This window comes from Sorghum bicolor, chromosome 2, assembly GCF_000003195.3.
Source record: "Sorghum bicolor cultivar BTx623 chromosome 2, Sorghum_bicolor_NCBIv3, whole genome shotgun sequence".
In the NCBI taxonomy this organism is placed as follows: Eukaryota; Viridiplantae; Streptophyta; class Magnoliopsida; order Poales; family Poaceae; genus Sorghum; species Sorghum bicolor.
In genome coordinates this window covers 55,633,479-55,647,087 of record NC_012871.2, presented here as the reverse complement: position 1 = coordinate 55,647,087, position 13,609 = coordinate 55,633,479, and positions in this window count along the sequence as shown.

Genomic DNA, 13,609 nt, shown 5'->3' with positions numbered 1-13,609 from the left:
GCAAAAGGAAAAATAGGTCCGTGGCGCAAGCGCTCACTGACAATAGATGGATCAGTGATATTGACCACAGCTTAACACAACAGATCATTGTCCAATACATTGAACTTTGGGAGTTGCTGGAAGACATAACGCTCGTAGATTCTCAAGAAGACACCATCACCTGGGTGTTCACATCTGATGGCGTCTACTCAGCTAGTTCTGCTTATGCTGCACATTTCATTGCAAAAACCAAGTGCGAGCATGCAATGCAGCTATGGAAGATCAAGGCGCCTCCTAAATGCAAATTCTTCCTTTGGCTACTGCTACAAAATAGAGTCTGGACAGCAGCCCGTCTACAGGTCAGGGGATGGCCAAACGAATATTTCTGTCAATTATGCCTAAGAAATTTGGAAACTGCACATCATCTCTTCTGCGAATGCCCAACGGCCAAGGAAATCTGGAAGCATGTGGGGATTTGGATTCAGGTTCCCTCCCTGATGCCTGAAAACTGGACTCAAGAGGAAAACTTGCAAGACTGGTTTGTTGCGCTGATTGCTGACACTTCAAAGTCTGCTCGTCCTGGAGTGGGTTCGGTAATCGTCATTGCCATCTGGGAGCTATGGTTGGAAAGGAACAACAGGGTTTTCAAGAAAACTGCCAACACGGTCCAGCAGATTGTACACTCCATCCATGATGCAGTGCGGAACTGCATAACTGCAAGGAACAAAGGCCTAGTGCAGCTCATTCAACATCGGTCGACAACGACGGCTCCCGCTTAGAAAACTTGTTTTTACTTGTTGTCTTATTTTACTAATGTAAATCAATATTAGAGATTCAGGGGTGGCTTGGGACCATTCTTTGGTTCCTGAACAATTTGTATTAGCGGCGCGCCTTGTGCCGCTAACTCATACTGTAACTTGCCCTTTTCTAGATCAATGAAAGCCGGTAACGGATCTTTCGAAAAAAAAGGTATCCAGTAACCTACATGAAACAGTCTCGCCCAGGGACAGTGGATGACCAAATACGTAGTACATAATTTTATAACAAAGCAGTCTTAGAACACTAAGGAGGTGGTCTCGTTTTTTTGTTGCATCACAAAGGCTCGACATCCGCACATAGCAAAATTCATAGCAACAGATAATTAGACATAGCTCTTAAGAAAAGTGGCATCAGCTTTTGAGGTTCCTTTGATCTCTAGGGCCACTAATGAAGTTTCCAGCTTTGATCTGACTGGGGACAATAGCCTCTAGCTTTGCTGTCGGTGCTTGAACACCTGTTGATGGTGACGGCATTATCTCTTTGTCAGTCACATGCTCCATTGGCTGTGTATAAGAGAAGAAGGTGGCTATGATATGTCATGGCACATGAGAATATAAAACAGCAGACTAACACTCAATTGTTTTTGTCGATGAGTAACCTATAAATTAAGCACCAAAATAGAAATAGATCACCAAGATACAAACCAAAACATCTGACACAGCTTATCCAATTTAGTGTGATTCACAAAAATCAGTCAACATGGATTCATATCGTAGAAGGAATGCAAAAACAAAATCATGAGAAATAGTTGTAGAGAAAGTTACCTGGTTTCTCAGCTTGAAGCCACCGATCTGATACAACAGTCAGTGACTCAGTGTCCAAATACGTACAAAAAAACTGAATCTGCACATGTATAGAGGCTGGGATGTTATTCTCATGACCTTATCACTGTAGCCACTATAAAAGGGAGGTTACTTTTTGTTACCTCTGAGCTTGAGAACTCATCTGCTAAGGTAATAATCTTGTTATAGTAGCTCTTCATGGTATTACCAAGCTCAGCTACTGCATTATCTAAGTAGTTGATACTCTCAATGCTATGAGATGCCACATTGTACTCTTTTAGTAATCGATTGAAACCTTTACAGGCCTCATCTAAGTCTGTTGTGACATACGATGCACAACTTTGTAATAGACCGATGTGCAGACTGAGGTTGTTCAGGGAAGTTACCACCTATGCCAAGATTGGGTAGTTGAGGTCAACTATTTGATATCCAAGCACATTTGAAATTTTTTTAGGGAGCAGTAAATGGCAAGCGCTTCAATTGATGCTGCAGTTTTTTGAGGAACCTCGTTGAATCTGCGTGTGGATCCCTGTATGGTTACGGAAGCTTCAAAATGGCATGTGGATGTTTCTGTGGTTGTAATGATGCCTTCTGCTCCATATACCGCCTTGGTGACTGCAGCATATATAGCTTTTAGTCGAGTGACATACCTTGCTGGGACCGGAACCTACATTGGTAACGTCTATGTTAGTTTCTAATATCTGATGTAATTCATCCACAAAGGTAACAATGTTTCAGAAATATATGGTTCCTTTATATAGGGAGACTATACCTGATGAAACGGTGAAATTCTTTTGAAACCATTCAGGTTGATAGGCTCTTCAGACTGTGCTTGAATTAGATGTATGTGCTGACCTATAAAGGTATGTTTCATACAAGCATGGTTTGCATCACAACCCAAATGACCAGCAAAATCACAAAGGCATCTGTACCTATCATCCATGACATTGTTTGCAAGAGCTTGAATGGTGTCATGAATGGTGGTAGCTTGGTTCTGGAATTGCCGTAGACACCCTTGCAGCAGATGCTGCATCTGGATGGTTTTACTCTTGCATGTTCTGAAAATTTCAAACTTTTGGTGGTAGAAGTCTCGTAATTCCGCAATCACCACAGGTGCTGTGAGGTCATAATCGACGCCTATCATACTGGCATAGGTATCCTTGAGAGCTTTGTTGCCTAAATGGACTGTCAGAGTAAGGTTTGAAGTTCGCAGTATCTAGCTGAGGAAAAGAGGTGATGCATTGATTACCTGTCTGTGTTTGCAACTGGGATGGCACCGGTAGTATCGTCAGTGGGTCAATACTAATCTTTAGATCACCCGTTGGATCAGCTGTGTGTTTAGAACAAATAAGAGTTTTAGAGTTCAGCACAGTAATTTACAAACGGTTTGGTAGTAGCAAATCATGTCATATACTTATTTTACCTACAATCCAAGGTAGTTTAGCTAATTCATGTTCCTTTGACCATGGCACTAATTCTAGGCAAAAGCTTCTTGTCCATAGAGTCGAAGATAACAATGCCTGTCTCTGTAAGTGATGGTTGTGCAGATTGATGATGAAGTTTGGTGATTTGTATATTACATCAGAGGCAGTGATATATGTGCCTAGCTGATTTGCTATTGTGTCAGCAATTTCTTTTGAGATCCGGTGAAGTGGTGCTCTGTATGTATGTGTTGGCTTTGCGATAACAGCATACCACCAACGTGTTTCTGAAACATTGAATGCAGATATATTTGTACCAAAAAATGTAGGTGCTAAGATGATAATTATTGAGAATGAGAATCTGTACCTCGACTATTTTCTAGTATCTCCATGACCGTTGCTAACACATGGTTAGGCATCCTGAAGTGGTATGGAGAAATAAGACAGAACTAAACAGGCGGTCAGTGTGAAGACATAAAATGAAAATCTATATGAAACTACTGCCTATACTCAACCAACACCTCAACCACTACATATGTGATATATCGTGATTTCTTAGCAAAATAAAGAAGCCAAATAGGCAATGTAAAAAAACTATTCCAGTTTTTGACACTACATGAGCCTTAACCAAGCCAACCAGATCATCAACCTTGAGTATTAATGTTTTTTTAGTAAAGTCCTATAGGAATTGTAAACTAAACAAATCTGTGAAATCCTACAGAACTGTAGTGTCACAATGTGCTAAAGCCAAATTTCTCCTATCTTCCATTGAGAGACGCCAAAAGAAATAGTGTCCTTTCATTATTGTTCAGTTTTGGGAAGAATGGACATCCATTCAGATAAATAAGATATGAACAACCTATTTTCTGTTGACTGCAGTTTTCTAGCCTTCAAACTCTAATGTGTAAATAGTATATCAACAATGACATATTAATATAGAGGTTACATCCTATTCTGTGCTATCTTCTAATTTGTATAGAGAGTCCAGGTAAGTCATTTTTACGATGTCATACATAGTACATCTGCTTAAAATGGTCCAGACCTTGAAACAAGAGTGACTAAAATATCCCAGCTACAAGCACTGTTTCCACTCAATTCCTGACTTGATATGCTCCTAGGCAAAATGCCTGATTCTAGGACTTTCAAAATTGTTGATTCTAAGACTTTCAAAAAGCAGTGAAGTGATAACTAAATTACCTAGGTAAGCCTCTGCCAGGCTCCAAACAATAACAAAAATTAATTTAGTTTCAGCTTCAATATACACCTGGCAAGCGGCAAAACAAAAATAGAAAGCAAATCAATTTGTGGAGCATATTCATAGGACAATACCAAAATGGTAGCAAAACCTATAGGAATACAGGTTACTGGTGCCTAATTGTTCTCAAATTTGAACCTCGCACAATAGAAAAGGACATACTGAAAGGATCGGATAATTCAGTGTCAAAAGCTACAGAGGCGAACATATATTGCTTTTCCTATGCAATAATAACTGTATGACCAGAGTGTAGTTAACAGCAAAAAATAGCTGATAAGAAACATCATTCGTGCTTTCAGTTCTAGACCTTCCTGAACACCAGGCAACATTTAACCCAATCATCCAATAGTTTTAATAAATTTTCCAGTGTGTTGACATACATTTAACCCAACATGCTTATACACAACACATCAGTTGACTGTGACAAGGAAAAAAATATAGCCAGTGAACGAAACATCATGCCTCAACTAATCTGGTTGTGATGGAACCATCCAACCAGACAAATCAGTTAGCTGTGACAAGGAAAAAATATAGCCAGTGAACGAAACATAGATTTATGGAGCAATCTGATAGAATATGAGTGGAAGAACTGAACTGCAACAAACCAAAATTAACCTGAATTCAGTTCAGAGTACCTAACCAGTAGAAGCAATCTATCCCAAGCAATAAACCTGCACCTAACTTTACTAATTTTTTAGACACCACGTACAATCATAATGCTGCAAATCGAGCAACATCTTAAAAAATGAACTAAAATCTTAATTTCTATGGAATCCAAGCAAACAAAGCAAGCCAAACAGGTCAGCTAAACCATAAAACTTTGTCATCTTTACTAAGTAAATAAGGCAAGAAAAAAAAACTGGGACAATAAAGCAAAACAGAACCCATCAAGATATGAGGCACGTCTACGAGGCGATCTCATCATGAGCTACCAAGATCCCCATCTGTGAGCCATATTCCATGGACATTGTCGAGAGCAGGCATCATGAGGGACATAGTGCAGCACTGCTACACACCATAGATCTACTGCACCCTTTGAAGCACATTCAACACCTACAAATCACACACAGCGAGCCACGCGGAGAGGCAAGCCATGAAGCACAACAAATAGATGAAAAAAAATGAAGAAAAATCAAGGATGACGATAAGCCAGGGCAACTCACCTCGCACAGCCGGCAGGACGAAGCCCGGACGCCGCACCCACCGACAGGACCTGCCCTCGCCCCACCGCTGCGCCGTGCTCGCACTCACCGTGAAGAAAAAGCGAGGATGACGATAAGCCAGGGCGACTCATCTCGCACAACCAACAGGACGAAGCCCGGACGCCGTGGCCACCGACAGGACCTGCCCTCGCCCCGCCGCTGCGCCGCACTCGCACTCACCGTCGGGGCCCATCTGTGCGTCACGTCGACGGGCGCCCTTCCCCTGGTTAGTCCGCACCAGTGCCGCTGCTGCGCGGCGCCGCGTGAGGCTCAGAATGGCCCGGCACCCACGCCGGTGTGCCGCCGCCAGGCACCACTCGCCACGGAGAAGCAAACGATGAGGCGCGACCGATGGACGGTGAAACGAAGGAAAATGGAAAATGGGGAGAATTGGGTGTCCTACCTAGCGCAGCCATCAGGAAGAGGATTGGGAGACGAAGGAAGGCATGGGCTGCTGCCCAAGTATTGCAAGGTAGAGCACCCCACAGCCACCGGAAGACACTGAGCAATGGGCCCTTCTACGCCTGCAGCAGCATGACCCCATGGGCAGCCTAGCGTGGCTAGACGCTATTCGTGCTGCGAGCATGGACGCGAGGCCGCTGGAGCCACCCAAAAAGCCTGCAGAATGCCATGCTTTGGATGAGACAATGACTATTGGGCCCGTTGTGCTGCACCCAATCGTGGTTCGACAACAAATGTACATAGCCAACGGGCAGACGACAACGCACGCGACGCACAGATGCTCTGACCAACCACAACTCTACTCCCTGGGTCAACACCATCACAACCGTCCAAGGGACATCCAACCACCTGCATTCATTTCACTGACGTGGCCTAGGCCTTCTGCCGCCGGCGTCGGTGGTTCTCTTGTCTTTAGATGCATGCATGCTGATGCTGGCAAATGTGGTCCGAATTTTCTCTCGCCCGCCTCTCACATGTGTTGTCGGGGTTGTTGACCATAAGGCCCTGTTTAGTTCCCTACCAAAAAATTTTTCATCCATCCCATCGAATCTTTAGACACATGCATGGAACATTAAATGTAAATAAAAAATAAACTAATTACACAGTTTGGTTGAGAATCGCGAGACGAATCTTTTAAGCCTAGTTAGTCCATGATTAGCCTTAAGTGCTACAGTAAACCACATGTGCTAATGATAGATTAATTATACTTAATAGATTTGTCTTGCAGTTTCCAGACGAGCTATGTAATTTGTTTTTTTATTAGTCTCTAAAAACCCCTCTCGACATTCTTCCGACATATTCGATGTCACATCCAAAAATTTTTCATCTCCAATCTAAACAGGGCCTAAGTCAACTCTAACGATACCCTCAGTCACATGCATGCATGGCTCACCTCCAAACATGACTGCAAGTAGTACACACTTTACATCTTTACTGCATGTGATTTGGGCCTTGTTTAGATGTGAAATTTTTTTGGATTTTGCTATTTGTTGATGCAAAAGCTGATCTGCAAACACAAAGGGCTAATACCCGATTCAAACGTTAAAGCGTGCCAGTCGATTTGACCTCACAATCGACGAAGGTGGTAACTCGAACACTTTGGTCCCGACAACAGCGATGCGCCCGGATGTCACGGCCAAGAGGTGCTCACGCGGAACTCGAGAACACGTCGAGTTTGACTCGACGGATTCCTAAGAACTCATAGTAAAAGGAAAATATGACGAAGTCGTCGAAAAGTAGATGCTGGAATATGAGTAAAAACTTGTGTTTGATTGATTGATAGATGTTTCATTACATTGTCCTAGGGTCTACATTTATACCCTGTCCAAAGAGCTACAACCAGACATGACTAGGACTCGAATTCCAAATTAAACGGAACCTGTATACAAAACGAATCCTAATAACTAAGGAAAACATTAAACTATCCCCCGTAACCGATCGGAACACTGCCACGAATCAATCGGCAACCTCCGCGCTTTTCTTGAGGGTCATCGGCAGACTACCTGTTACAGCCATCGGCAAACACCGACACTGGTCATCGGCACGAATACGTCACCACTTCTGGGCTTAGTCATATTCAGTTATTTCCCCATCGGCAACCACCTTCATCGACAACTCCCTTATAGACTAGTCATCATTGCTCCATCTGCCGATCTACATCCTATTGACTCCAGGTGCGTTTCAAAAGATACGTGTCAAAAAAAAGTATCAACACATGCCCCCCAATTTCGGAGTATAAAATCATTAATGCTCCGAAATTCTCTGCAGTAATGACGCCTTTCCGCAATTACTTCTCCTAATTTGGTAATCAGCCGCCAAATCCGAACAACCTTGGCCCGATTCTCTTGTAGATTCCTCGAATTTCTCAACCTCTCGAACCAAACCTCCCCACTTATGCGTTCATCGGCAATATTACCGTTAGAGAAAATTACCGATGGGCCGACCAGGCGATCTTGCACAGTAAAATATCTTCAAAATCATGACCGCTTGCTGTCAAATCACCTGCGCAATCCCTTGATTATCATGCGAACAGTTACCATATCCACCTGAACACCCTTGGATTTCACGGATGCGGCAAAGAGATAAGTCAGATTTGCCGCTGCCTGTTTTGTCCTATAAATACTTCCTTCTCCGGTACTCTTTCTCCATCTTGTCATCATTCTACAGCCACAAATCCACCTTTCTGGCGGCGACATTGCCTGAGAACTCCAAGAACTCCAGCAAGGGCCTCCTCCACCAATCTTCCAACTCTTCGATCTCTCCTCTTCTTCGGGAAGAAATGGCCATCAACTTCATCGTTCCTGAGGTCAGTCTACCGTCCTTCTTTTATACTTTTACTGTACTCCTGTTCATCTGCAAATCTGGTTACTGAGTACCCCTTTTCTTTCCTTCTTTTTTGTTCCTTCATCCTCTATCTCTTTAGGAGTTGGCTGATAAAATTGTTATTCCTACCGATCAACCTCACTTCTAGTGCCTGGGTCCATTGGGAAACCCAGATCCTACCGATCTGATAAACGCAGAGACAAATAGGATCCCTTTTAGAGCCGAAAACTTCTCCTTAGATATGTGGAAAGATGCTTTTCGTTCCTGACCCAGTCCTACCAAGAGATGGAAAGACTGGTTCTTGAGAGTCAGCCATTCAAATGAAGTCCAATGGGGTGAGCGGAAACTAGACCAATGCATCAGATTATCTATTGCCGATATGGAGAGGAATGAGTCACTACTGATAGTTGCCTCGTACTTTTGGTCAGACACACTTAAGGCTTTTGTATTCGGCCATGGTCCTGCTTCACCCACTCTTGCCGATGTACTCATGCTTACTGGCTTAGACATATCAACTGCCGATAATAGTCATCTGTATGATACCAAGCCCAGTTCTAAGGTAGAGACTCGCGCTATCGGCGGTTGGTCTGGGTATATTCAGAAATACCGAAAAACAGGACCTGTCGGGGAAAGAGAACAAGCCATTTTCTTGAATATGTGGCTGGATAAGTTTGTATTCTGTGGCCGATCGGCAGGACCAACTTCTGTCTATCTATCGGCAGCAGAAAGACTGGCCAACGGTGGCCGATTTCCTCTTGGCCGATATCTGCTCGGCTCTGTTTATCACCTCCTTCACCACGTAGCTAAGAAACTCCTGCTAGGCCAACCCATCGGCAACTTAGGGGGACCCTGGTGGTTCATCAACATGTGGCTTAGTGTTCACATGCATAAGCGCCTTGAATTCAACCTTTTCGCACAGTGTTTCCCCAGAGATATAGCCGAAGATCATGAGCTAGACGAAGAAGAATCGGCAACTCGCTCCCCTTTGAACTATGGTGAAGCTGCCATAGTTCTACCTGGTACCGGTGGTAATGAAGATCAGGTTACCCGATTCTTTCAGACTCTTTATGAGGGTTTGACCAAAGAACAGCGGGCATGGATGCCTTATGAAGACCCAGACACCAGATTTCCCTTGACTTTCCACCCCTTTGATAATGCTCTCAACAAGGACCATGATCTGATGATGGCAATCATCACTCCGAGAGCTATACCAGTGAACTTCTTTGGTAGTGGGAAAACCTCCAATCTTACGTACGAGTTCTACAATCCATCGGCATTGGCTCGTCAATTGGCCTTCGGACAGCTGCCGATTGCGCTCTGTTATGCCGATGTGGTGAAACCAAGGGAGATCATCACCAGTGGTCTCGAGTGGATCAGAATAGCTCAACTCCCACCAAATGCCGATACATCAGATATCGACTTATCGGCTTGGATCCCAGCTCTCTTCATCACCCAGGCGTACAAACAATGGTGGGCGGAGTGGAAAGAGCATTTGTTCTGCAGATCGGCTCTTACATACCGCGGTATGATCGACTCCACGTACAAGGTCCCTGAGAACACTGTAAGTCTTCAACCGATGCCTCAATCCTATTACTTTTGCTCTTATTGGCAACTTACTTCCTCTGTTTTACACAGGTCGATGATACTCCACCATCAGTCAGCAGAAGTGGCAAACCGATCGAACTCCTCCCATCGGGCCCGATCTCCTTGATCGGCAACAATGCACCAAGTTTGGCGGGTCTAATGCACTGGGGTGTGCGTTTCAAGAAAATCACCACCAAGCGGGCCAAGACATCTCCATCGGTCGCTGCTGCTGCTTTGGTGCAAGCTTTCAAGGTAGAAAGTTTTTATCTTTTCAATTTATACCGATTCCATTCTATACTTACACAGCTCTTTCAGGATACATCGGCTGCTATGGGAACTTCATCGGTAACTTTCACTGTTTCAACCAAAATTCTATCAATACTCTGTTACACTTGTACTTATGAAACTTTTATCGTTGTATCAGCAAACTGGCAAATCAGCAAAGACTAGAAGTACCAAGACAACTGCCGATGTCCCCCAGTCCAGCCAAGTAAAGAGAAAGGGTCCCAAGAGTACTAAGTCACAAGCAAAACGCCAGAAGACAGCAACGCCTCCTCCTCCTCCTCCAGGGTCACCGATTCATGTGGAATCGTCCCCTTCTTCACCAAAAGCTCAGACACAACAAGCACCGTCTCCACCTCAGCCACAAGAAGAACCTCAACCAGAAGAGACATCGGCCGATGTACATGAGCAGACCGCCGATCCAGTGGGGTCAATCATAGCATCGGTAGTTTCCTCAATTCAAACAAGCACTGCACCCCCTCAAGGTAAAGCATTGTCTATGAAATCGTTGCCGATGGATTTACCTTTCCAACTTATAATTATCTTTATTAATTTTCAGCTGACATTGTCTCATCGGCAACTCCAGCTAATCAACCTGTGGTACCATCAGCCTCAACTAGCCAGATGCGAGAGATAGCTTTGAAACAAGTAAGCTATTTGATTCTCATCCTTTATTTCACTAACATTTCATCACCAAATAACTTATCTCCTTTTCCTTTTTAGAAACAAGACTCTCCCGACAGCCTGTTCTCCTTCGCCATTGAAAATTCTGATGATGAAGGCGAGGAAGCAAGCTCTTCTCAAGCAGTCGGGATTTCATCGGCAGAAATCAGAGCAAAGTTGGAAGATTTGCTGGCCCTGCTTCATCAGGATACAACCTAACTGGTTGATGACTCCGATCCAGCCAAGGCTCTGTTTAAAACTCTCAGAGGCCAAATCCCTGCCGATGCCGAGGAGACTCTTTTTCAGGCTGCACACTTAGAGAGCCGCCAACTTCAGTATCAAAAAGCTGCCCAACGCCTTGCCGATAGAGCCACTCATGCCCAGCTTTCAGAGGAGGCGATGAAAGTGAAGCACCTTGCCGATGAGAAACACAAGAGCATCGGCATTCTGAAATCCTCTGGAGATACGCTGAAACAAAAGATCTCCGACCTATCGGCAAAAAGGGAAGCCCTGTTGGCAGAGCTTAAGCAAGTAGAAGAGGCTCTGTCCTAAGCTCAACAAGAAGAAAGTCAGCTGCCTGAAATGATTAAGACCCTTGAACAAGAGCGAAACATTCAACCCCGCAAGGCATTGCAGATGAAGAAGAAGCTGAAGCCAGTGGAGGGTTCTGCCGATGAAGACATCAGGGAGATAGAAGAAGCCGATCAAATTCGTTTGCGCGCTATATCGGCGATCCAAGCTCTACTAAATGTATAAGCTTCTCATCGACGGCGTGTTTTGCTCTTTCTTCAAAAAACTTGTTGATTGTTTTGGTCTAGCCGATAGGACTGTTATCGGCATCCTTTGAAACATCGCATTCTGTCCCAAATACATTTCAATCCAGCCGATAGGAGTGTTATCGGCACTTAAACTTTTATGCATCGACCCATATGCTCGGGTAATACTTCTTTAAATATTTTCCATTTAATGCTCTAGGAAATTCAACTCCTTCGAGAGTTTCCAAAATATAGGCATTACCAGGAGCAGACCGACTTATCCGATAATGACCTTCCCAATTAGGAGACCACTTTCCAAACTTTGAACTTTTAGTTCCAATCAGTAATATTAGTTTCCATACCAAATCTCCATCGGCAAATTCCTTAGTCTTTACCTTTTTATCATACCATCTGGCAACTCTCTTTTTATTTTCTTCTATACTTATCAAAGCCCTCAACCGATGCCCTGCTAAATCATCTGACTCGTCTTTCATTAAAGTAGCATAGTCATTGGCAACCAGCTGATCTTGAAAAGATAATCGCCTAGATCCGGTCTTAATTTCCCATGGTAGCACCGCATCGTGTCCATACACTAACTGATAAGGTGAAACTTTAGTTGACCCATGACATGCCATCTGATACGACCATAAAGCCTCACTTAGCAATGTATGCCATCTTCTAGGATTTTCTTCAATCTTTCGTTTGATGAGTTTAATAAGTCCTTTGTTAGACGCTTCGGCCTGCCCATTGGCTTGAGCATAATAAGGAGAAGAATTCAACACTTTAATTCCCATACTGATTGCAAATTCATCAAACTCTCCTGATGTAAACATAGTACCCTGATCGGTAGTTGTAACTTTCTTCAAAGGAATAGCTTCAACCCACTTAGTGAAATAATCAGTGGCATCTAAGATGAACTTATGCCCTTTGCTCGATGGTGGGTAAATCTGACCAATTAGATCAATAGCCCATCCCCGGAACGGCCAAGGTTTAATAGTGGGATTCATGGCCGATGCGGGTGCCCTTTGAATATTACCGAATTTCTGACATCCTTGACACCCTTTGAAATATTTAAAGCAATCCTCAAGTATAGTCGGCCAATAATACCCGTTTCTCCTGATCATCCATTTCATCTTAAAAGCCGACTGATGTGCTCCACACACTCCTTCATGGATTTCACCCATCAAACTTTTAGCTTCATCATTACCTAAACATTTGAGAAGAACTCCATCCATAGTTCGAAAATATAATTCATCCTCGAGGAGCACATACTTGGTAGCTTGAAATCTGATACGTCTTTCAACCCTTTTAGATGGATCCTTTAAATAATCAATGATCTCCTTTCTCCAATCATCGGCACCGATTGCCGATAACGTGTTTAATATGGGTTGATATCCCGAGGCATGATGGGCCAACTGATTAGCCTCCTCACTATGTAATCGAGGAATATGCTCTAATCGGAAATTCTTGAATTCCCTTAATAGTTGCATACTTTTTTCATAATAAGTTATCAAGACTTCGCTTCGGCATTCGTAACTTCCAGCCAACTAATTTATGACCAGCATAGAATCCTCGAAGATTTCGACAACATCAGCACGAACTTCTTTTAATAATTCCAACCCCTTGATCAAAGCTTGATACTCAGCTTGATTATTCGTCGACGTGGCAACAATCGGCAAAGAGAATTCATACTTCCTTCCCTGAGAAGAAATTAGTACTATGCCGATTCCTGCCCCCCGATCACAGGTAGATCCATCAAAGAAGAACGCCCAAGGAACAATTTCCAAAGTTTCCACTACACCGCAATGTTGAGTCACAAAATCGGCCATAACCTGTCCTTTTACTGCCTTAGCCGATTCGTAACGTAGATCAAACTCCGACAGTGCCAAAATCCATTTGCCGATTCTACCACTCATAATCGGCATAGACAACATGTATCGGACCACGTCATCCTTGCATATAACAGTGCATTCGGCCGATAGCAAATAGTGCCTCAACTTAATGCATGAAAAATATAGGCATAAACATAATTTTTCTATTGCCGAATACCTGGTCTCAGCATCAATCAGTCTTCTACTTAAAT